Source organism: Rhinopithecus roxellana, chromosome 1 (assembly GCF_007565055.1).
Source record: "Rhinopithecus roxellana isolate Shanxi Qingling chromosome 1, ASM756505v1, whole genome shotgun sequence".
NCBI lineage: Eukaryota > Metazoa > Chordata > Mammalia > Primates > Cercopithecidae > Rhinopithecus > Rhinopithecus roxellana.
In genome coordinates, this window is record NC_044549.1 from 93,528,118 (window position 1) to 93,553,096 (window position 24,979).

Below are 24,979 nucleotides of genomic sequence, written 5' to 3' on the forward strand. Positions count from 1 at the left end.
AAGGACGCAAACTCATCCTTTTTTATGGCTGCATAGTATTCCATGGTGTATATGTGCCACATTTTCTTAATCCAGTCTGTCACAGATGGACATTTGGGTTGATTCCAAGTCTTTGCTATTGTGAATAGTGCCGCAATAAACATACGTGTACATGTGTCTTTGTAGTAGAATAATTTATAATCCTTTGGGTATATACCCAGTAGTGGGATGGCTGGGTCATATGGTACATCTAGTTCTAGATCCTTGAGGAATTGCCATACTGTTTTCCATAATGGTTGAACTAGTTTACAATCCCACCAACAGTGTAAAAGTGTTCCTATTTCTCCACATCCTCTCCAACACCTGTTGTTTCCTGACTTCTTAATGATTGCCATTCTAACTGGTGTGAGATGGTATCTCATTGTGGTTTTGATTTGCATTTCTCTGATGGCGAGTGATGATGAGCATTTTTTCATGTGTCTGTTGGCTGTATGAATATCTTCTTTTGAGAAATGTCTGTTCATATCCTTTCCCCACTTTTTGATGGGGTTGTTTGTTTTTTTCTCGTATATTTGTTTGAGTTCTTTGTAGATTCTGGATATTAGCCCTTTGTCAGATGAGTAGGTTGCAAAAATTTTCTCCCATTCTGTAGGTTGCCTGTTCACTCTGATGGTAGTTTCTTTTGCTGTGCAAAAGCTCTTTAGTTTAATTAGATCCCATTTGTCAATTTTGGCTTTTGCTGCCGTTGCTTTTGGTGTTTTAGACATGAAGTCCTTGCCCATGCCTATGTCCTGAATGGTACTACCTAGATTTTCTTCTAGGGTTTTTATGGTATTAGGTCTAACATTTAAGTCTCTAATCCATCTTGAATTAATCTTCGTATAAGGGGTAAGGAAAGGATCCAGTTTCAGCTTTCTACTTATGGCTAGCCAATTTTCCCAGCACCATTTATTAAATAGGGAATCCTTTCCCCATTTCTTGTTTCTCTCAGGTTTGTCAAAGATCAGATGGCTGTAGATGTGTGGTATTATTTCTGAGGACTCTGTTCTGTTCCATTGATCTATATCTCTGTTTTGGTACCAGTACCATGCTGTTTTGGTTACTGTAGCCTTGTAGTATAGTTTGAAGTCAGGTAGCGTGACGCCTCCAGCTTTGTCCTTTTGACTTAGGATTGTCTTGGCAATGCGGGCTCTTTTTTGGTTCCATATGAACTTTAAAGCAGTTTTTTCCAATTCTGTGAAGAAACTCATTGGTAGCTTGATGGGGATGGCATTGAATCTATAAATAACCTTGGGGAGTATGGCCATTTTCACGATATTGATTCTTCCTATCCATGAGCATGGTATGTTCTTCCATTTGTTTGTGTCCTCTTTGATTTCACTGAGCAGTGGTTTGTAGTTCTCCTTGAAGAGGTCCTTTACATCCCTTGTAAGCTGGATTCCTAGGTATTTTATTCTCTTTGAAGCAATTGTGAATGGAAGTTCATTCCTGATTTGGCTCTCTGCTTGTCTGTTACTGGTGTATAAGAATGCTTGTGATTTTTGCACATTAATTTTGTATCCTGAGACTTTGCTGAAGTTGCTTATCAGCTTAAGGAGATTTTGGGCTGAGACGATGGGGTTTTCTAAATATACAATCATGTCATCTGCAAACAGGGACAATTTGACTTCTTCTTTTCCTAACTGGATACCCTTGATTTCTTTCTCTTGCCTGATTGCCCTAGCCAGAACTTCCAACACTATGTTGAATAGGAGTGGTGAGAGAGGGCATCCCTGTCTTGTGCCAGTTTTCAAAGGGAATTTTTCCAGTTTTTGCCCATTCAGTATGATATTAGCTGTGGGTTTGTCATAAATAGCTCTTATTATTTTGAGGTACGTTCCATCAATACCGAATTTATTGAGCGTTTTTAGCATGAAGGGCTGTTGAATTTTGTCAAAAGCCTTTTCTGCATCTATTGAGACAATCATGTGGTTCTTGTCTTTGGTTCTGTTTATATGCTGGATTACGTTTATTGATTTGCGAATGTTGAACCAGCCTTGCATCCCAGGGATGAAGCCCACTTGATCATGGTGGATAAGCTTTTTGATGTGCTGCTGAATCCGGTTTGCCAGTATTTTATTGAGAATTTTTGCATCAATGTTCATCAGGGATATTGGTCTAAAATTCTCTTTTTTTGATGTGTCTCTGCCAGGCTTTGGTATCAGGATGATGTTGGCCTCATAAAATGAGTTAGGGAGGATTCCCTCTTTTTCTATTGATTGGAATAGTTTCAGAAGGAATGGTACCAGCTCCTCCTTGTACCTTCTGGTAGAATTCAGCTGTGAATCCATCTGGTCCTGGACTTTTTTTGGTGGGTAGGCTATTAATTGTTGCCTCAATTTCAGAGCCTGCTATTGGTCTATTCAGGGATTCAACGTTCTTCCTGGTTTAGCCTTGGGAGAGTGTAAGTGTCCAGGAATTATCCATTTCTTCTAGATTTTCTAGTTGATTTGCGTAGAGGCGTTTATAGTATTCTCTGATGGTAGTTTGTATTTCTGTGGGGTCAGTGGTGATATCCCCTTTATCATTTTTTATTGCATCTATTTGATTCCTCTCTCTTTTCTTCTTTATTAGCCTTGCTAGCGGTCTGTCAATTTTGTTGATCTTTTCAAAAAACCAACTCCTGGATTCATTGATTTTTTGGAGGGTTTTTTGTGTCTCTATCTCCTTCAGTTCGGCTCTGATCTTAGTTATTTCTTGCCTTCTGCTAGCTTTTGAATGTGTTTGCTCTTGCCTCTCTAGTTCTTTTAATTGTGATGTTAGAGTGTCAATTTTAGATCTTTCCTGCTTTCTCTTGTGGGCATTTAGTGCTATAAATTTCCCTCTACACACTGCTTTAAATGTGTCCCAGAGATTCTGGTATGTTGTATCTTTGTTCTCATTGGTTTCAAAGAACATCTTTATTTCTGCCTTCATTTCGTTATGTACCCAGTAGTCATTCAGGAGCAGGTTGTTCAGTTTCCATGTAGTTGAGCGGTTTTGATTGAGTTTCTTAGTCCTGAGTTCTAGTTTGATTGCACTGTGGTCTGAGAGACAGTTTGTTATAATTTCTGTTCTTTTACATTTGCTGAGGAGTGCTTTACTTCCAATTATGTGGTCAATTTTGGAATAAGTGCGATGTGGTGCTGAGAAGAATGTATATTCTGTTGATTTGGGGTGGAGAGTTCTATAGATGTCTATTAGGTCCGCTTGGTGCAGAGATGAGTTCAATTCCTGGATATCCTTGTTAACTTTCTGTCTCGTTGATCTGTCTAATGTTGACAGTGGAGTGTTGAAGTCTCCCATTATTATTGTATGGGAGTCTAAGTCTCTTTGTAAGTCTCTAAGGACTTGCTTTATGAATCTGGGTGCTCCTGTATTGGGTGCATATATATTTAGGAGAGTTAGTTCTTCCTGTTGAATTGATCCCTTTACCATTATGTAATGGCCTTCTTTGTCTCTTTTGATCTTTGATGGTTTAAAGTCTGTTTTATCAGAGACAAGGATTGCAACCCCTGCTTTTTTTTGTTCTCCATTTGCTTGGTAGATCTTCCTCCATCCCTTTATTTTGAGCCTATGTATGTCTCTGCATGTGAGATGGGTCTCCTGAATACAGCAGACTGATGGGTCTTGACTCTTTATCCAGTTTGCCAGTCTGTGTCTTTTAATTGGAGCATTTAGTCCATTAACATTTAAGGTTAATATTGTTATGTGTGAACTTGATCCTGCCATTATGATATTAACTGGTTATTTTGCTCCTTAGTTGATGCAGTTTCTTCCTAGCCTCAATGGTCTTTACATTTTGGCATGTTTTTGCGATGGCTGGTACCGGTTGTTCCTTTCCATGTTTAGGGCTTCCTTCAGGGTCTCTTGTAAGGCAGGTCTGGTGGTGACAAAATCTCTAAGCATTTGCTTATCTGTAAAGGATTTTATTTCTCCTTCACTTATGAAACTTAGTTTGGCTGGATATGAAATTCTGGGTTGAAAATTCTTTTCTTTAAGAACGTTGAATATTGGCCCCCACTCTCTTCTGGCTTGTAGAGTTTCTGCCGAGAGATCTGCTGTTAGTCTGATGGGCTTCCCTTTGTGGGTAACCCGACCTTTCTCTCTGGCTGCCCTTAAGATTTTTTCCTTCATTTCAACTTTGGTGAATCTGGCAATGATGTGTCTTGGAGTTGCTCTTCTGGAGGAGTATCTTTGTGGCGTTCTCTGTATTTCCTGAATTTGAATGTTGGCCTGCCCTACTAGGTTGGGGAAGTTCTCCTGGATGATATCCTGAAGAGTGTTTTCCAACTTGGTTCCATTTTCCCCCTCACTTTCAGGCACCCCAATCAGACGTAGATTTGGTCTTTTTACGTAATCCCATACTTCTTGCAGGCTTTGCTCATTTCTTTTTCTTCTTTTTTCTTTTGGTTTCTCTTCTCGCTTCATTTCATTCATTTGATCTTCAATCGCTGATACTCTTTCTTCCAGTTGATCGAGTCGGTTACTGAAGCTTGTGCATTTGTCACGTATTTCTCGTGTCATGGTTTTCATCTCTGTCATTTCGTTTATGATCTTCTCTGCATTAATTAGTCTAGCTGTCAATTCTTCCACTCTTTTTTCAAGATTTTTAGTTTCTTTGCGCTGGGTACGTAATTCCTCCTTTAGCTCTGATAAGTTTGATGGACTGAAGCTTTCTTCTCTCCTCTCGTCCAAGTCATTCTCTGACCAGCTTTGATCCGTTGCTGGCGATGGGCTGCGCTCCTTTGCAGGGGGAGATGCGCTCTTATTTTTTGAATTTCCAGCTTTTCTGCCCTGCTTCTTCCCCATCTTTGTGGTTTTATCTGTCTCTGGTCTTTGATGGTGGTGACGTACTGATGGGGTTTTGGTATAGGTGTCCTTCCTGTTTGATAGTTTTCCTTCTGACAGTCAGAAGGACTGTCTGTTGGTCTGTTGGAGATTGCTTGAGGTCCACTCCAGACCCTGTTTGCCTGGGTATCAGCAGCAGAGGTTGCCGAAGATAGAATATTGCTGAACAGCGAGTGTACCTGTCTGATTCTTCCTTTGGAAATTTCCTCTCAGGGGTGTATTCCACCCTGTGAGGTGTGGGGTGTCAGACTGCCCCTAGTGGGGGATTTCTCCCAGCTAGGCTACTCAGGGGTCAGGGACACACCTGAGCAGGCAGTCTGTCCGTTCTCAGATCTCAACCTCCAGGTTGGGAGATCCACGGCTCTCCCCAAAGCTGTCAGACAGAGTCGTTCGCGTCTGCACCGGCTCCTGCTACTTCCCCTGTTGGTCTTCAGCTGTGCGCTGTCCCCAGAGGTGGAGACTACAGAGACAGGCAGGCTTCCTTGAGCTGCTGTGAGCTCCACCCAGTTCGAGCTTCCCAGCGGCTTTGTTTACCTACTTAAGCCTCAGCAATGGCGGGCGCCCCTCCCCCAGCCTCGCTGCTGCCTTGCGGATAGATCGCGGCAGACTGCTGTGTTAGCAGTGAGGGAGGCTTCGTGGGCGTGGGACCCTCCCGGCCAGGATTGGGATATATTCTCCTGGTGTGCCTGTATGCTTACAGCGCAGTATTGGGGTGGGAGTTACCCGATTTTCCAGGTGTTGTGTGTCTCAGTTCCCCTGGCTAGGAAAACGGATCCCCTTCCCCCTTGCGCTTCCAGGTGAGGCGATGCCTCGCCCTGCTTCAGCTCTCGCTGGTCAGGCTGCAGCAGCTGACCAGCACCGATTGTCCGGCACTCTCTAGTGAGATGACCCCAGTACCTCAGTTGAAAATGCAGAAATCACTGGTCTTCTGTGTCACTCGAGCTGGGAGTTGGAGACTGGAGCTGTTCCTATTCGGCCATCTTGGTCCGCCCCCCCAATATCACTATTTTTAAATAAATCTTACCTCAGTCCCACTTATCTTGATAAATCAGGCTCACATATTCATATCCATTATGTAAAACCTAGAATTATTACATACTTTTTGAACTCTGCATCTTACTTCTTTTTTTTTTTTTTTTGTAGATTTCTTTTTTTTTTTTTTTTTATTATACTTTAAGTTCTAGGGTACATGTGCATAACGTGCAGGTTTGTTACATATGTATACTTATGCCATGTTGGTGTGCTGCACCCATCAACTCGTCAGCACCCATCAATTCATCATTTATATCAGGTATAACTCCCCAATGCAATCCCTCCCTCCTCCCCCCTCCCCATGATAGGCCCCAGTGTGTGATGTTCCCCTTCCTGAGTCCAAGTGATCTCATTGTTCAGTTCCCACCTATGAGTGAGAACATGCGGTGTTTGGTTTTCTGTTCTTGTGATAGTTTGCTAAGAATGATGGTTTCCAGCTGCATCCATGTCCCTATAAAGGACGCAAACTCATCCTTTTTTATGGCTGCATAGTATTCCATGGTGTATATGTGCCACATTTTCTTAATCCAGTCTGTCACAGATGGACATTTGGGGTGATTCCAAGTCTTTGCTATTGTGAATAGTGCCGCAATAAACATACGTGTGCATGTGTCTTTGTAGTAGAATAATTTATAATCCTTTGGGTATATACCCAGTAGTGGGATGGCTGGGTCATATGGTACATCTAGTTCTAGATCCTTGAGGAATTGCCATACTGTTTTCCATAATGGTTGAACTAGTTTACAATCCCACCAACAGTGTAAAAGTGTTCCTATTTCTCCACATCCTCTCCAGCACCTGTTGTTTCCTGACTTCTTCATGATTGCCATTCTAACTGGTGTGAGATGGTATCTCATTGTGGTTTTGATTTGCATTTCTCTGATGGCGAGTGATGATGAGCATTTTTTCATGTGTCTGCTGGCTGTATGAATGTCTTCTTTTGAGAAATGTCTGTTCATATCCTTTGCCCACTTTTTGATGGGGTTGTTTGTTTTTTTCTTGTATATTTGTTTGAGTTCTTTGTAGATTCTGGATATTAGCCCTTTGTCAGATGAGTAGGTTGCAAAAATTTTCTCCCATTCTGTAGGTTGCCTGTTCACTCTGATGGTAGTTTCTTTTGCTGTGCAAAAGCTCTTTAGTTTAATTAGATCCCATTTGTCAATTTTGGCTTTTGCTGCCGTTGCTTTTGGTGTTTTAGACATGAAGTCCTTGCCCATGCCTATGTCCTGAATGGTACTACCCAGATTTTCTTCTAGGGTTTTTATGGTATTAGGTCTAACATTTAAGTCTCTAATCCATCTTGAATTAATCTTTGTGTAAGGGGTAAGGAAAGGATCCAGTTTCAGCTTTCTACTTATGGCTAGCCAATTTTCCCAGCACCATTTATTAAATAGGGAATCCTTTCCCCATTTCTTGTTTCTCTCAGGTTTGTCATGCATCTTACTTCTTATAGCCCCTTTGGCAAGCTGACTATCAGTTATTACTTGCTGCTATTGTCAATGTTTGCCCATCTTTGTTCTAATTTTATTTGTCTCCAGGACTGAGAACTAAATGGCTATGGTAGAACTGAGAATCAAGTAGTAACGTACAGGGTCTGAGTATGGCTCAATATAAACATTGACCGAAGCAGTACCAAACACACATACAGCCCATCTAAAGCTATCCACATGGGATTTATAGGTACAAAATATTTACCTCATCAGAAATTTATCACTGCAGGATACTCTAAGCCTTTACTCTTATTCTCATGACATTTTGATCACATAATTAAAAAGAAACTCAATCTTCTCACTATTAGTTGGTTTACATTTAGGCTTCCTTTTTTATCTGACACTTCTTATCCACTATGTAATTCATTTTTTTCACTGAGTTCTGTTCTGATCTCACCCACTAATCTCAATACAGTACCACTTCTAAAAGGCTTGGTAAATCCCTTCATCACAATCCGGCCTTACTATTTTTTTCTCTAGTCTCGCTAATCAACTCTTTACCCAGTTGAGCTGTAAATGACTAATATCTCTAATTGAAAGTCTTGTAGCTCCTAAGAGTAAAAAGCAGAACTAGCTCTCATAACGTGAAAGTCATCGATTAAGAGATATATTTACTAACATATCTGTATTTATTGAGAGTGGCTGGGTTTGTTTTTTCTGCAGAAGAAAGGGATGCCCTGTTTTTCCATCAATCTCTAATCTTAGGAAAATACTACCTTCTTCACAAAGCCCAGTTACCAACATGCCGATGTATATAATACCTCTGAATTTCAAAAGACAATGGTGATATTTTCCCAACTCAAGTAAATCATATTGTCTATGACATGCCTTTGTCATTTATTTAATCATATTCTGAATAAAATTTAATCCTATTCAGAATTTTTATAGACATAATCTAAATTTTCTACCCAGTAGATTTTTTTAAGACTCTATTTTTTAGAGGAATTTTAGGTTCACAGCTACATTGATAGAAAGGTATGACTATTTTTCTACATAATCCCTGAGCCCACAGAAGCATAGTTTACTCCATTATCAGCATCATTTACCAGAATGGTACATTAGTTACAATTGAAAAACCTACCTTTTAGGCTGGGCGCGGTGGCTCAAGCCTGTAATCCCAGCACTTTGGGAGGCCGAGACGGGCAGATCACGAGGTCAGGAGATCGAGACCATCCTGGCTAACACGGTGAAACCCCGTCTCTACTAAAAAATACAAAAAAACTAGCCGGGCAAGGTGGCGCGCGCCTGTAGTCCCAGCTACTCGGGAGGCTGAGGCAGGAGAATGGTGTAAACCCGGGAGGCGGAGCTTGCAGTGAGCTGAGATCTGGCCACTGCACTCCAGCCTGGGCAACAGAGCGAGACTCCGTCTCAAAAAAAAAAAAAAAGAAAAAAAAGAAAAACCTACATTTTCATATCATTATAATCCAAAGTCCATGTAATATGAAGTTTTTTTCATTTGCTCATTGTTCATCAATATATCTACTTTGGTGAGATTCCCATTAATATCTTTAGCCTGCTTTTAATTGGTTGTTTTCTTGTTGAATTTTAAGAGTTCTTCGTGTATTTTGGATAACAGTTCTTTAACAAATCTATATTTCATAAGTATTTTCTCTTAGTCTGTGGCTCATATTTTCATTCCCTCTGCAGTCTTTTTGCAGAGTAGACATTTTTAATTTTAATAAAGTCAAGCTTACCAATTTTTTTATTATACTTTAAGTTCTAGGATACATGTGCAGAAGATGCAGGTTTGTTACATAGGTATATATGTGCTATGGTGGTTTGATGCACCCATCAACTCGTCATCTACATTGGGTATTTTTCATAATGCTATCCCTCCCCTAGCCTCCCCACCCCATGACAGGGCCCAGTGTGTGATGTTCCCCTCCCTGTGTCCATGTGTTCTCATTGTTCAACTCCCACCTATAAGTGAGAACATTCAGTGTTTGGTTTTCTGTTCCTGTGTTAGTTTGCTGAGAATGATGGTTTCCAGCTTCATCCATGTCCCAGCAAAGGATAAGAACGCATCCTTTTCTATGACTGCATAGTATTCCATGGCATATATGTGCCACATTTCTTCATGCAGTCAATCATTGATGGACATTTGGGTTGGCTCCACGTCTTTGCTATTCTGAACAGTGCTGCAATAAACATACGTGTGCATGTGTCTTTATAGTAGAATGATTTATAATCTTTTGGGTATATATCCAGTAATGGGATTGCTGAGTCTAATGGTATTTCTGGTTCTAGATCCTTGAGTAATTGCCACACTGTGTTCCACAATGGTTGAATTAATTTACACTCCCACCAACAGTGTAAAAGCTTTGCTATTTCTCCACGTCCTCTCCAGCATCTGTTGTTTCCTCACTTTTTAATGATCACCCTTCTAACTGTCATAAGATGCTATTTCATTGTGGTTTTGATTTGCATTTCTCTAATGACCAGTGATGATGAGCTTTTTTCATAAATGTCTTCTTTTGAGAAGTGTCTGTTCATATCCTTTGCCCTCTTTTTGATTTTTTTTCTTATAAACTTGTTTAAGTTCTTATAGATTCTGGATATTAGGCCTTTGTCAGATGGATAGATTTCAAAAATGTTCTCCCATTCTGTAGATTGTCTGTTCACTCTGATGATAGTTTGTTTTGCTGTACAGAAGTTCTTTAGTTTAATTAGATCCCATTTGTCAATTTTGGTTTTTGTTGCCATTGCTTTTGGTGTTTTAGTCATTAAGTCTTTGTCCATGCCTCTGTCCTGAATGGTTTTGGCCTAGGTTTTCTTCTAGAGTTTTTATGTTTTAGGTCTTACATTTAAGTCTTTAGTCCATCTTGAGTTAATTTTTGTTTAAGGTTTGAGGGAGGGGTCCAGTTTCAGTTTTCTGCATTCGGCTAGCTAGTTTTCCCAACACCATTTATTAAATAGGCAGTCCTTTCCCCATTGCTTGTTTTTGTCAGGTTTGTCAAAGATCAGATGGTTGTAGATATGTGGCGTTATTTCTGAGGCCTCTGTGTGTTCCATTGGTTTATATATCTGCTTTGGTACCAGTACCATGCTATTTTGGTTACTGTAGCCTTGTCGTATAGCTTGAAGTCAGGTAACGTGATGTCTCCAGCTTTGTTCTTTTAGCTTCGGATTGTCATGGCTATACAGTCTCTTTTTTGTTTCCATTTGAAATTTACAGTAGTTTTTTCTAATTCTGTGAAGAAAGTCAGTGGTAGCTTGATGGGGATAGCATTTTGGGCAGTATGGCCATTTTCACAATATTGATTCTTCCTATCCATGAGCATGGAATGTTTCTTCATTTGTTTGTGTCTTATTTCCTTCAGCAGTGGTTTGCGGTTCTTGAAGAGGTCCCTCACATCCCTTGTAAGTTGTATTCCTAGGTATTTTATTCTCTTTGTAGCAATTGTGAATGGGAGTTCACTCATGATTTGGCTTTCTGTTTGTCTATTATTGGTGTACAGGAATTCTCGTGATTTTTGCACATTGCTTTTGTATCCTGAGACTTTGCTGAAGTTGCTTACCGGCCTAAGGAGATTTTGGGCTGAGATTATGGGGTTTTCTAAATGTGCAATCATGTCATCTGCAAACAGAGACAATTTGACTTCTTCTCTTCCTGTTTGAATACCTTTTATTTCTTTCTCTTGCCTGATTGCCCTAGCCAGAACTTCCAATACTATATTGAATAGGAGTGGTGAGAGAGGGCATCCTTGTCTTGTGCCAGTTTTCAAAGGGAATGCTTCCAGTTTTTGCCCATTCAGTATGATATTGGCTGTGGGTTTGTCATAAGTAGCTCTTATTATTTTGAGATATGTCCCAATAATAGCTAGTTTGAGTTTTTAGCATGAAGTCATGTTGATTTTTTTTTGAAGGCCTTTTCTGCACCTATTGAGATAATTGTGTTTTTTTTTTTTTTTTTTTGTAATGGGTTCTGTTTATGTGATGGATTATGTTTATTGATTTGCATATTTTGAACCAACCTTGCATTCCAGGGACAGAGTCAACTTGATCGTGCTGTATACGTTTTTTGATGTGCTGCTGGATTCAGTTTGTCAGTATTTTACTGAGGATTTTCACATCGATGTTCACCAGGGATAATGGCCTGAAATTTTCTTTTTGTTGCTTCTCTGCCAGGGTTTGGTATCAGGATGCTGCTGGCCTCATAAAATGTGTTAGGAAGGAGTCCCTCTTTTTCTATTCTTTGGAATAGTTTCAGAAGGAATGGTATCAGCTCCTCTTTGTATATCAGGTAGAATTCGGCTGTGAATCCTTCTGGTCCTGGGCTTTTTTTGGTTGGTGTGCTATTAATTACTGCCTCAATTTCAGAACTTGTTATTGGTCTATTCAGGGATTCAACTTCTTCCTGCTTTAGTCTTGGGAGGGTGTATGTGTGCAGAAATTTATTTCTTCAAGATTTTCTAGTTTACTTGCATAGAGGTGTTTATAGTATTCTCTGATGGTAGTTTGTATTTCTGTGGGCTTAGTGGTGATATCTCCTTTATCAATTTTTTGTGTCTATTTGATTCTTGTCTCTTTTCTTTTTTATTAGTCTGGCCAGCAGTCTATTTTGTTGATCTTTTCAAAAAACCAGCTCCTGGATTATTAATTTTTTGAAGAGTTTTTTGTGTCTCTATCCCCTTCAGTTCTGCTGTGATCTTAGTTATTTCTTGTCTTCTGCTAGCTTTTGAATGTGTTTGCTCTTGCTTTTCTCGTTCTTTGAATTGTGATGTTAGGGAGTCAATTTTAGATCGTTCCCACTTTCTCCTGTGGGTATTTAGTGCTATAAATTTCTCTCTACACACTGCTCTGTGTCCTAGAGATTGCAGTATGTTGTGTCTTTGTTCTTATTGGTTTCAAAGCCTTAATTTCGTAACTTATCCAGGAGTCATTCAGGAGCAAGTTGTTCAGTTTCCTTGTATGTGTGCAGTTTAGAGTAAGTTTCTTAATCCTGAGTTCTAATTTGTTTGCACTGTGGTCCGAGAGACTGTTTGTTATGATTTTCGTTCTTTTGCATCTGCTGAAGGGTGTTTTACTTCCAATTATGTGGTCAATTTTAGAATAAGTGTGATATGGTGCTGAGAAGAATGTATATTCTGTTGATTTGGGGTGGAGAGATCTGTAGATGTCTATTAGGTCTGCTTGGTCCAGAGCTGAGTTCAAGTGTTGAACACTGTTTTTATCGTTCTGTCTTGTTGATCTGTCTAATATTGACAGTGAGTGTTAAAGTCTGCCACTATTATTGTGTGGGAGTCTAAGTCTCTTTGTAGGTCTCTAAGAACTTGCTTTATGAATCTGGGTGCTCTGGCATTGGGTGCATAAATATTTAGGATAGTTAGCTCTTCTTGTTGTGTTGATCCCTTTACCATTATGTAATGCCCTTCTTGATCTTTATTGATCTTTCTTGGTTTAAAGTCTGCTTTCTCAGATATTAGGATTACAACCCCTGCTTTTTTTGTTTTCCATTTGCTTGGTAAATATTCCTCTACCCCTTTATTTTGAGCCTATGTGTGTCTTTGGACATGAGACGGGTCTCCTGAATATAGCACAGTGCTGGTTCTTGACTCTTTATCCAATTCGCCAGTCTGTGTCTTTTAATTGGGGCATTTAGCCCGTTTACATTTAAGGTTTTAATACTGTTATGTGTGAATTTGATCCTGTCATGATGCTAGCTGGTTATTTTGCCCATTAGTTGTTGCGACTTTTTCATAGTGTTGATGGTCTTTATAATTTGGTATGTTTTTGCAGTGGCTGGTACCGTTTTTTTCTTTCCATATTTAGTGCTTTTTTCAGGAGCTCTTGTAAGACAGGCTTGGTGGTGACAAAAATCTCTCAGCATTTGCCTGTTTGAGAAGGATTTTATTTCTCCTTCACTTATGAAGCTTAGTGTGGCTGGATATGAAATTCCAGGTTGAAAATTCTTTTAAGAATGTTGAATATTGGCCTCCACTCTCTCCTGGTTTGTAGGGTTTCTGCAGAGAGATCTGCTGTTAGTCTGATGGACTTCCCTTTGTGCACAACTCGACCTTTCTCTCTAGCTGCCCTTAATATTTTTTCCTTCATTTCAACCTTGGTGATTCTGATGATTATGTGTCTTGGGGTTGCTCTTCTCGAGGAGTAGCTTTGTGATGTTCTCTGTATTTTCTGAATTTGAACATTGGCCTGTATTGCTAGGTTGAGGATGTTCTCCTGGATAATATCCTGAAGAGTGTTTTCCAACTTGGTTCCATTCTCCCTGTCACTTTCAGGTACACCAATCAAATGTAGATTTGTTCCTTTCCCATAGTCCTATATTTCTTAGAGGCTTTTTTTCATTTGTGTTCATTCTTTTTTCTCTAATCTTGTCTTCATGCTTTATTTCATTAAGTTGATCTTCAATCTCTGATATCCTTTCTTCTGCATGATCGATTCGGCTATTGATACTTATTTATGCTTCATGAAGTTCTCATGCTGTGCTTTTCAGCTCCATCAGGTCATTTATGTTCTTCTCTAAGGTGATTATTTTAGTTAGCAATTCCTCTAACATTTTTTCAAGGTTCTTAGCTTGCTTGCATTGGGTTAGAACATGCTCCTTTAGCTTGGAGGAGTTTGTTATTACCCACCTTCTGAAGCCTACTTTTGTCAATTTATCAGACTCATTCCCTGTCCAGTTTCGTTCCCTTGCTGGTGAAGAGTTGTGATCCTTTGGAGGAGAAGAGGCATTCTGGTTTTTGGAATTTGCAGCCTTTTTGTGCTGGTTTTCCTCATCTTCATAGATTTATCTACCTTTGGTCTTTCATGCTGGTGGCTTTTGGGTGGGGTTTCTGCGTGAATGTCCTTTTTTTTGATGTTGATACTATTCCTTTCTGTTAGTTTTTCTTCTAAGAGTAAGGCCTCTCTGCTGCAGGTTTGCTAGAGTTTGCTGGAGGTCTACTCCAGACTCTGTTTGCCTGGGTATCATGAGTGGAGGCTGCAGAACAGCCAAGATTGCACAGTTTCTCAGGGCTTCTCTTGGCTAGGGGTTGGAGTTTCCCAACCCCTTGAGCTTCCCAGGTGAGGCAACACCACACCCTGCTTCGGCTTGCCCTCCATGGGCTCCACTCACTGTCTAACCAGTCCCAATGAGATGAGCCAGGTACCTCAGTTGGAAATGCAGAAATAACCACCTTCTGCATTGATCTTGCTGATGTGTCTGGATTTGGTGGGTTCTTGGTCTTGCTGACTTCGAGAATGAAGCTGCAGACCCTTGCAGTGAGTGTTACAGTTCTAAAAGATGAGGTGTCTGGAGTTTATTCCTTCAGATGTTCAGATGTGTCCAAAGTTTCTTCCTTCTGGTGAGTTCATGTTCTCACTGACTTCAGAAGTGATGCTGCAGACCTTCGTGGTGAGTGTTACAGCTCTTGAGGCGGTGCTCTGGAGTTGTTTGTTCCTCCCGTCTGGAGTTGTTCATCCCTCCCTGTGGGTTCATGGTCTCGCTGGCCTCAGGAGTGAAGCTGCAGACCTTTGTGGTGAGTGCTACAGCTCATAAAGGTGGCGCAGACCCAAAGAATGAGCAGCAGCAAGATTTATTGTGAAGAGAGAAGGAACAAAGCTTCCACAGCATGGAAGGGAACTGGAGCAGGTTGCCGCTGCTGGCTGGGGTGGCCTGCTTTTATTCCCTTATCTGGCCCCACCCACATCCTACTGTTTGCTCCATTTTGTGGAGAGCTGATCGGTCCATTTTACAGGGAGTTGATTGGTCCGTTTACAAACCTTTAGCTAGACACGGAGTGCTAATTGGTGCGTTTACAATCCCATAGCTAGACACAAAAGTTCTCCAAGTCCCTTACCACATTAGCTAGACACAGAGTGGTGATTGGTGCCTTTCCAAACCTTTAGGTAGACACAGAGTGCTGATTGGTGCGTTTACAAACCTTTAGCTACAGGGAAAAGTTCTCCAAGTCCCCACCTGCCCCAGAAGCCCAGCTGGCTTCACCTCTCAATGGCATTCACTGCAGGACTTGGTGGCACCTAGCCAGGGCACTCCTGCAGCCCAGAGGGAGCTCCTCCCCTGATCAAGCCCAGCAGGTGCTGGCCAGTTGCCCCAGGCAGGCCTGCCAGAGCCATGTGTGCCCCAGCTCCTGACTGCACCTCTCCCTCCACACCTTCCTGCCAGCAGAGGGAGTCAACCGGGTCTGGCCTCGGCCATCCCCAGAGAGGGCAGGCCCCCACAGCGCAGCGGTGGGCTGAAGGGCTCCTGGATTGCAGCCAGAGCGGACTCCGGGACCGGGAGGTGCCGAGAGCGAGGAATGCTACCACGTTGTCACCTCTCACTGGGAGCTGCAGATCGGAGCTGTTCCGATTCTGCCATCTTGCCAGTCCCTACCCTATCAATTCTTTCAGGGATTGTGCCTTTGATTTCATGTCTAAAATGTAATCATCAAACCCAAGATCACCTATATTTTCTCCTGTGTTATCTTCTAGTAGTTTTATAGTTTTGCATTTTACATTTAAGCCTGTGATCACTTTGAGTTACTTTTTACGCACAGCTTGTAGTCTGTCTAGATTTATTTTTTGACATGTGTATATCCAGTTGTTCCAGTATTACTTGTTGAAAGTACTACCTTTGTTCCATGGTCTTGGCTCTGCTGAATGGTAAAAGATCAGTTGATTATGACACCTTTGTCAGATGGGTAGATTGCAAAATTTATCTCCCACTCTGTAGGTTGCCTGTTTGCTCTGATGATAGTTTATTTTGCTGTGCAGAACCTCTTTAATTTAATTAGATCCCATTGGTCAAATTTTGCTTTTGTTGCAATTGGTTTTGGTGATTTCATTATGAAATCTTTGCCCATTCCTAAGTCCTGAATGGTATCGCCTAGATTTTCTTCTAGGAATTTTATAGTTTTGGGTTTTACATTTAAGTCTTTAATCTATCTTGAGTTAATTTTAAGGAACTTGAACAAATTTACAAGAAAATAAACAAGCAAGTTCATTAAAAAGTGGGCAAAGGACATGAACAGACACTTCTCAAAAGAAGACATTCATGAGGCCAACAAAAATGAATAAAAAGCTCAACATCACTGATCATTAGATAAATGAACATTAAAACCACAATAAGATACCACCTCATGCCAGTCATAATGGTGATTGTTAAAAATTCAAGAAACAACAGATTCTGGTGAGGTTGCAGAGAAATAGAAATACTTTTACAATGTTGGTGGGAATGTAAATTAGTTTAACCATTGTGGAAGATGGTGTGGTGATTCCTCAAAGATCTAGAACCAGAAATACCATTTGACCTAGCAATTCCATTTCACTGCAGCACTATTCACAATAGCAAAGACATGGATTCAATCCAAATGCCCATCACTGATAGACTGGATAAAGAAAATGTGGTACATATATAACATGGAAGAGTATGCAGCCATAAAAAGGAAAGAGATCATGTCCCGTGTAAGATTGTGGATGGAGCTGGAACCCATTATCCTCAGCAAACTAATGCAGGAATAGAATACCAAACACTGCATATTCTCACTTGTAAGTGAGAGCTGAACAGCGAGAACACATGGACATATGGAGGGGAACATCACACACTGAGACTTACCAGTGGTGGGAGGGAGAGCATTAGGAAAAATAGCTAATGCATGCTGGGCTTAATACTGAGGTGATGGGTTGAAAGGTGCAGGAAACCACCATGGCACATGTTTACCTATGTAAGGAGACTGCACATCCTGAACATGTACCCTGGAGCTTAAAATGAATTTTTTTAATATAAAAAGAACAGTGGATTATGTTTATGTGGATCTATTTCTTGGCTCTTTTTTCTGTTCCATTAATCTATTTAGCTAATTTTTCACCACTATTACAATCTCTTGATTACTGAGTTTCATAGTAAATCTTGAAGTAAAGATTTTCATTCCTTCAATTCTATATACTTTCAATATGGATTGACTATTCTGGGCTCTTTACCTCTACATATAAATTTTGGAATCAGTTTGTTATACACAAAATAACTTGCTAGGATTTTAATTAAAATTGAATTGAATTTATTGCCCAATTTTGGAAGAACTGAACTTGACAACATTGAATCTTCCTATCCGTGAACATGAAATATCTCTTCATTTATTTAGTTATTCTTGGATTTCTTTGATCAGAATTTTATAGTTTTCCTCATATAGATCTTATACATATTTTATTATAACTATTTCATTTTTTAATGTTAATATAAATAGTATTGTGTTTTCAATTTTGAATTCCACTTGTTCATTGCTGGTATATGGGAAAGAAGTCGATTTTCATATTTTAACCTTTCTATGAAGTTTCTATGAAGTATATTAGTTCCAGGAGATTTTTGCTGATTCTTTCCGATTTTTGACATTGTTTAGACTCATCTACAATCAAGACAGTTTTATTTCTTTCTTCCCAATCAATGTGCTTTATTTTTTTTCTCTTATTATGTTAGCCAGTACTACTAGTACAATATTGAAAAAGAGTAGTGAGAGGACTCATACTTGTCTTGTTTCTCATCTTAGTGGAAATGCTTCTAGTTTCTCACCATTTAGTGTGGTGTGAGCTGTGAGTTTTCTGTAGGTATACCTTATCAATTGGAGGAAGTCCCCCTCATTCATAGTTCACTGAGTTGTTCTTTTTTTTTTTTTTAAACACAAATAGTTGTTGGAGTTTGTCAAAGGCTTTGTCTGCATCTATTGATGTGATCATGTTGTTTTTCTTTTTCAGTGTATTCTGACGGTGGATTCTGCTATTTGATTTTTGAATGCTGAAGGAGTCTTGCATACGTGGGATGCCTCTTTTGGTCTTGGTATGTAATACTTTTTATACATTGTTGGATTCAACTTGCTAAGAATTTGCTGAGGATTTTTGCATCTGTGTTTATGAGAGTTATTGGTCTGTGATTTTACTTTTTTGGAAAACTTTTTTATCTGATTTTGGTATTAGTATGATGCAAGCCTCAAAGAATGAGTTAGAGTATTACCCCTGCCTCTACTAATAAAAATTGTAAAGGACTTGGCATAATCTCTTTCTTACATGTTTGGTAGAATTTACTAGTGAACCAAACTGGGCTTAGTGCTTTCTGTTTGGAAGGTTGTTAATTTTTATTCAATTTTAAATAGATATAAGACAATCCAGATTGTCTATTTCTTCTTGTGTGAATTTGGCAGATTGTTCCCCCCACCACCGCCCCCAAGGAACTGACTCGTTTCATCTAGGTTATCAAAGATGTGGGCCTATGGGCATGGTGGCTCACCCCTGTAATCCCAGCACTTTGGGAGAATGAGGCAGGTGGACTGCTTGAGGTCGGGAGTTCAAGAACAGCCTGGCCAGCATGGTGAAACCCGATCTCTAAAATATACAAAATAATTAGCCAAGCGTGGTAGCACATGCCTGTAATCCCAGTTACTCAGGAGACTGAGGTGAGAAAATCGCTTGAACCTGGGAGGCAGAGACTGCAGTGAGCCGAAATCACATCACTGCACTCTAGCCTAGGCAACAGAGTGAGCCACCATCTAAAAAAAAAAAAAAAAAAAAAAGAATAGTATGAACCTAAAGTTGTTCATATTATTCTTTTTTATCCTTTAAATGTCCATAAGATCTTTAATGATGTTCCTTCTTTCATTTCTGACATTAGTAATTTTTGTTTTTTCTCTATTTTACTTAGCCTGGCCAAAAACTTATCATTTTATTTTTTCATTTTTTCAATCTTCTAAAAGAACAAGTTTGTGATTTTATGGGTTTTCTCTTCTGTGGATTTCCTATTTTCAATTTTATTGGTTACTGTTCTAATAGTTATTGCTTCTCTCTGTTACACATTGGATTTAATCCACTTTACTTTTCCTAGTTTCCTAAGGGGGAAGCTTAAATGACTGACTTTAGATACTTCTTTTTTTCTAATATATGAATTCAATGCTATAAATTTCCTTTAAGCACTGCTTTTGCTGATTCCTATATTTGTATTGATTTATAATAGTTGCACATATTTTGGGGGTGTGTGTGATATTTTGATACATGTATACAATGTGTAGTAATGAAATCAGGATAATTTTGATAAATTGTGTTTCTGTTTTTATTTAGTCAAAAGTGTTTTATTATTTTTATTGAGATTTCTTCAACTCATATTTTATTTAGAAGTGTATTGTTTAATTTCTATGGGTGTCAAAATTTTTCAGTTATCTTGCTATTATTGATTCCTACTTTAACTCCATGTGGTCTGAAAGAAGACATTTTATGATTTCTATTCTTTTAAATATGTTAAAGTATGTTTTATGGACCAGAATGTGGCCTATCTTGATAAATGTTCCTTCCATGTTAGCTTGGGAAGAGTTTATATTCTGCTGCTATTGGATGAAATTGTCTATAGGTGTCAATTATATTCAGTTGATTGATAGTTTCACTGAGTTCGCCTGTGTCCTTACTGATGTTCTGTCTGCTGGATCTGTCTGTTTCTGATAGAGGGTTTGTTGATGTCTCCAACTATAATATTAGATTTATCCAATTTTCACAGTTCTAATGGTTTTGCTTCGCATATTCTGATGCTTTGACACATACATATTAAGGGTGGCCATTTCTTCTTTGAGAATCCACCCCTTTATCATCATATAATATGACTTTTTACCTATTTTAATTTTTATATTTGCTTGGAAGCCTGCTTGGTCTGAAATTAATATACCTATGCTGATTTTCCAAAATTAGTATTAGCAAGGTATATCTTTCCTCATCCATTTGTTTTTAATCTACATATGTCTTTATATTTTAAGTGGGTTTTTTACAGACAATATGTAGTTTGGTCTTTTTCTATTCTGACAATTTTTGTTTTTCCCTTGGAACATCTAGACCGTTGACATTCAAAGTGATTACTCATATACTTGAATTAATATCTACCATATTTGTTATTGTTTTCTGTTCTTGCCCTTGTTCTTTGTTTCTATTCCTATTTTGTCTTCTGTTTTTTAAACTTTTGTGATTTTAATTATGTGGTTTGCATAATTGTATTTTTCTCTCATTCCTTAGCATACAAAGTATCATTTTAAAAACATTTTGAGGGGTTTGCTATAGTTTGCAACATACATTCACAACTAATCCAAGCCCCCTTTCACATAACACTATACTGACCAATGGACAGTGTGTACTTTCAAATGACAAAATAATCCTATTTTCTCCCTCCCATCGCTTGTATCATTGCTGTCATTCATTTTACTCACATGTATGTAAGCAAACTTATATACTCTCTCTATACACACACACACACACACACACACATACACACACACACACACACACATAAGAACATTTAATTGAATACATTGTTTTATTTAACTCTCAGGCTTTCCCACATTAAGCCTCCGGCAATACATCAATTACAGTTCAGATTTTTTTCTTATCCTGACACTAGTTTGCCCCCCACCTTCCCAGAGTAGATGTAGTTGTTAGTTTTTGCTTCAGTGAGTTATGACTTAATAAATTTTGATTTAAGTTTTCTACCTACATTCACTGAGACTTAGTTTTCTTACCTGTAAAGTTTGCACAGTAACAGGCTGGGTTTTTTGTGGGGGTAAATTAAAAATTTTTGTGGAAAGCTTAACCTTCATAATGACTACAGTAGAGCCATTTCTCATCTTGGGGTAAATTATAAATCCAGCACTGAATCAGTAAAACAGTCTTCCGTAGATACTTTTATGTTTCTCTACACTTTTAAAATTAATATTTATTTCTTATTCATTTCTGTATTTCTTCCTGATACCAATGACAGAATTACCACGAGGTCATCTAGCCAGATTTTCAGTTATTAATCAATGAATGGTAAATCTTAGAATTGCTTATATATTTCTTCCTCAGGTTTTACCAATATGAAAGATTACTTCATGTTTCATTACTTAATTTACTTCTTAATTTCAATTCATTTTCTAGCATGGATAAACATGCATTTTTACACACACACATATACACACACTCTCTCTCCTTGATATAGAGCAAACAGAAATATATGTATATGTATATATGTGTCAAAAAATATGGATAAGAATGTATATGACAGTGCTTTTATAACAGGCCCAAATGGGAAACGAATGAAATGTTCATAAACAAAATAATTATGCACATACATTGTGCAATATTCAATTACTAAGATATTTTACAGCCATGATAATAAACTACTCCCACATATAACATGGAACAATATGGATGCATCTCATACACAATAATAAAAGATGAAATAATACATAAGGTGCAATTTCATACCTTTTATCTACAAATAAAGACATAAAATATGACATAAATATACTCCCACATACACACTTTTCACATAAAGGAAATATGAATCCTATGTGTCAGATATCAGGATAGGAGTGTTTTGGGGAGGAGAAAGAAGTCAAGATTGATGAGGGTCACAAGGGAAGTTTCTGGGATGGTGATAATTTCCTACTCATTTACAAGTGTATATTTTCGATGGCATATAGACATGAAAGCTTATGGTTTGTACACCACTCTACATGCTATACATCAGTAAAAATGAGAAGTTGTTTTTTGTTTTCTTTAAATTATAGAAGTATGGATTCCTATAAGTTAAATGCACTAATAAGGTATATTGAATCAATGATAGCATAACTGTTGTTAGAAACACACAGGTTCTTAATTGAAGTTAGCTTTTCTTCATTGATAATACTGCATCTACTGTACCTGGTGCTGGGGTGTAATCATGAACCCATTGCTATCAGGTCATTGACAGCACGCACCCACACATAAGAGACTCCAGGCTGCTAAAGGGATTTTACAGCATAAACCTAAGGAAGTTAGCTTCTTTAAAATAAAAGTATAATTTTAGCTACAACTATTAGGTAAATAATAAATTGATATTAAAATGTGGTTTTAACAATAAAAACATGCTTAGCGTTAAATTAACTATTAACAGTAGCTTGCAACTTTCATTATAATTCCTTGCATTCATCAGTTTTTATATATTTTTGTTCACACTTCTGGGTTTAATTGAAAGATCCTTTTCATGTGCTTATTCCTTTCACAATTGTGTTTTTAGCTTTTATTTGCCACATTCTGTGGTAGATTCAAAGACACAAAAGTAAAAGATACTATCCTTATCTTTAAAAACTTTTCATATAGAATATTACAAATTAAGCAATGATGATAACACATTGTAATTTGTTCTGATAGTTATTCTCGTGGTGCTACGAAAGTAAGAAACAGTGGTTTACAACTCCAAAGGGAGTGGATCAGAACAAGGCAGAGGTTTTCTGACTAGAAGGTGACAAATTGTAGTTGGACAGTGAATGAAGAAGAGCATGCTCAAAGGTGCTTTCATCATTCAGTTTATTTTATTAAATATTAATTATTATTTATTTAGTAGCCACCCTTCAATAAAAGACTTGAAGGGATGGAGTTGGACTCATCTTTAATCACCAATAGCTGTCATTTTTTGAGAGACAAAATACGACAGATCCTTAAATAATGGGACAATCAAATTTAATGTAGCCATTAAAACACAGTACTCCTAACAAGGTCTCCACAAGGCCAGCAAATCATTGCTAAAATGGCTTTGAGACAATAACACTGTCTAGATATGAGACCAACATAACTCCGGCAGAAAAGGCTTGACCTTGTGTTGATCCCGGCTGCCTCTACATCTTTATTGTTAACAGAACCCATGTTCTATTTGGTGGGGTCTTTAAATAATTTACTAAGAGATCAGGTAACTCAGCCATAAATGAAAGATCAGAAGAAAGAGACACAACACTTGAAATACGGAATAGAAGGGCATGAGTAGAGAGAGTTATTATTGTTCTAGAGAACATCTTTTCATTTTTTATGTATTTTTATGACTGGGAAATTTTCATGTCCTGAATTATTCTAATCTGCAAAAGTAATATTTTTATCTTTGTGACTTTACTACCATCACCCAAGTAGCCATGGCTTTTATAAATCCTGTGTAGTCACTAAAACTACTCTACATGCACTTGGCTTTGTTAATGTCCAAGATAAATTAAAAAGCAAAATAAATTTACATTTGCATGTTTTCAGGAAGAATCCTCAATTAAATATTATTTATGGAGACAAAATATTTTGTTAAGTTTTAAAATTTCTAAAAATAATTGGATATTCTAAATAAAAGAACCAGTGTAAAACTGGCCCAAATGGGAATAGTCAGATATTAGAAAATGTCTATCCAAAGTGCAGATGGTAACCAGGAGTTCAACAGAAATTAAGAGGCAGGTATATCAAGGAAAATATAAGGCAGTGCCAAATGGACTATGAAACGATGTTTGCTTCATTTATTCCACTCTCTTAAACCATATTTGTTGTCTGCTTTGTATAAGACAATGTTCTATGTGCTTGAAGCACAATGATGATAATTCTGTGAGGCTCTCTCCCATTGAGGAACTCGTATTCCAGTGGGAGTAGACAATTCCCAATAATACATAGCTTTCAATCTAAATACAGCTAGAAAAGATAGAGAGGCAAAAATAGCTTTATTGCTAATGCACTTTGTTCTTTCACCTATTATTCATCAGCAAACAATTGTTGGACACCTATTTGAAAAGGTCTTCTGCCAAATGCTAAAAAGATACAATGAGACATGGTTTGCCTACAAACGGCTGATTATCCTGGAGGTCAGAGATAGCTACATGTTCAAAGTATTTGGCTTCTCTGGAACTGCTGCTCTCTTGGACAGCTAGTTTTTGAGGACATACTATTCATAGTGAAATAAAGTCAAGGTTGTTTCATTTCTATTGATTAGAAAACATGAATGTGTAATAAAACTCTTCCATTGTTGGGCAGGTTTAATTATATAATGTCATATATGTGAAAATATTTGTCTAGAGCCAAATAGAGGAATTAGAATTACTGGATTAAAAGACTCTTTGAATTTATACATCTAAAAGAGTTAGTCAAATTTTCCTTTTTGATAATTTTATAAATTTATATTCCCAATGGCAATATTGCTATACAACCTCAATAACATGGTGTTACTGGACTTACCTATTTTGGTCATGTGGATTGATGAAAAATAATTATCATTATATTACTTGTATTTTCTTAGTAAATTGAGATTGAGCATGCTGTAATATTTAAGAGGTATTTACATTTCTATTTATTTGAATTACCTATTCATACCCTGTGTTCATTTTTCTATTGATTTGTTAGTATTTTTCTTAGTTATTTCTGGCAGTTCTTAATCCTTTGCAATATACATTGCAAATGTTTTCTCAGCTTTTAATTTGTTCTTGGGCTTAGGTTATGGTATTTCTTCATATATGTGATATTTTTAATGCTGTTGACTTTATTCTTTAAAAAATAACCTTTCATAGCCTCTATATTTTGAATCATAGAAAGGCCTCAGCAGCTGGAAAGACATAAAGTAATTCTCTGTTTTTCTCATGTATTTTTATGATTTTCATTTTTTTAATGTTCGAATATGTGATGCACTTGGAATTCATTGTGATATTATGTACAAAGAAGAAGGGCACCACCTTCAAATTTTTCCAAATAACCCCCAGTGTTCCTAATACCACTGACCTAATGATTCAGTTAATTATCCACAGGACTTGAGACAACCCTATAAAATATATTCAATCCTTATATATATTTGGGCTTATTTTTGGACTTCTTATTCTCCTTATTAATCTTTCTAG

At 38.0% G+C, this 24,979-nt stretch overlaps 1 long non-coding RNA gene across 1 annotated transcript in view; it reads left to right on the top strand.

Annotated features, from left to right (window-relative positions):
* Positions 1–24,979, top strand: part of LOC115896766 — a 71,614-nt gene that overhangs the window by 19,168 nt on the left and 27,467 nt on the right. The window contains exon 3 of the long non-coding RNA XR_004056648.1: positions 18,060–18,141. This is a non-coding gene — a long non-coding RNA (uncharacterized LOC115896766). The remainder of the gene's footprint in view (positions 1–18,059; positions 18,142–24,979) is intronic.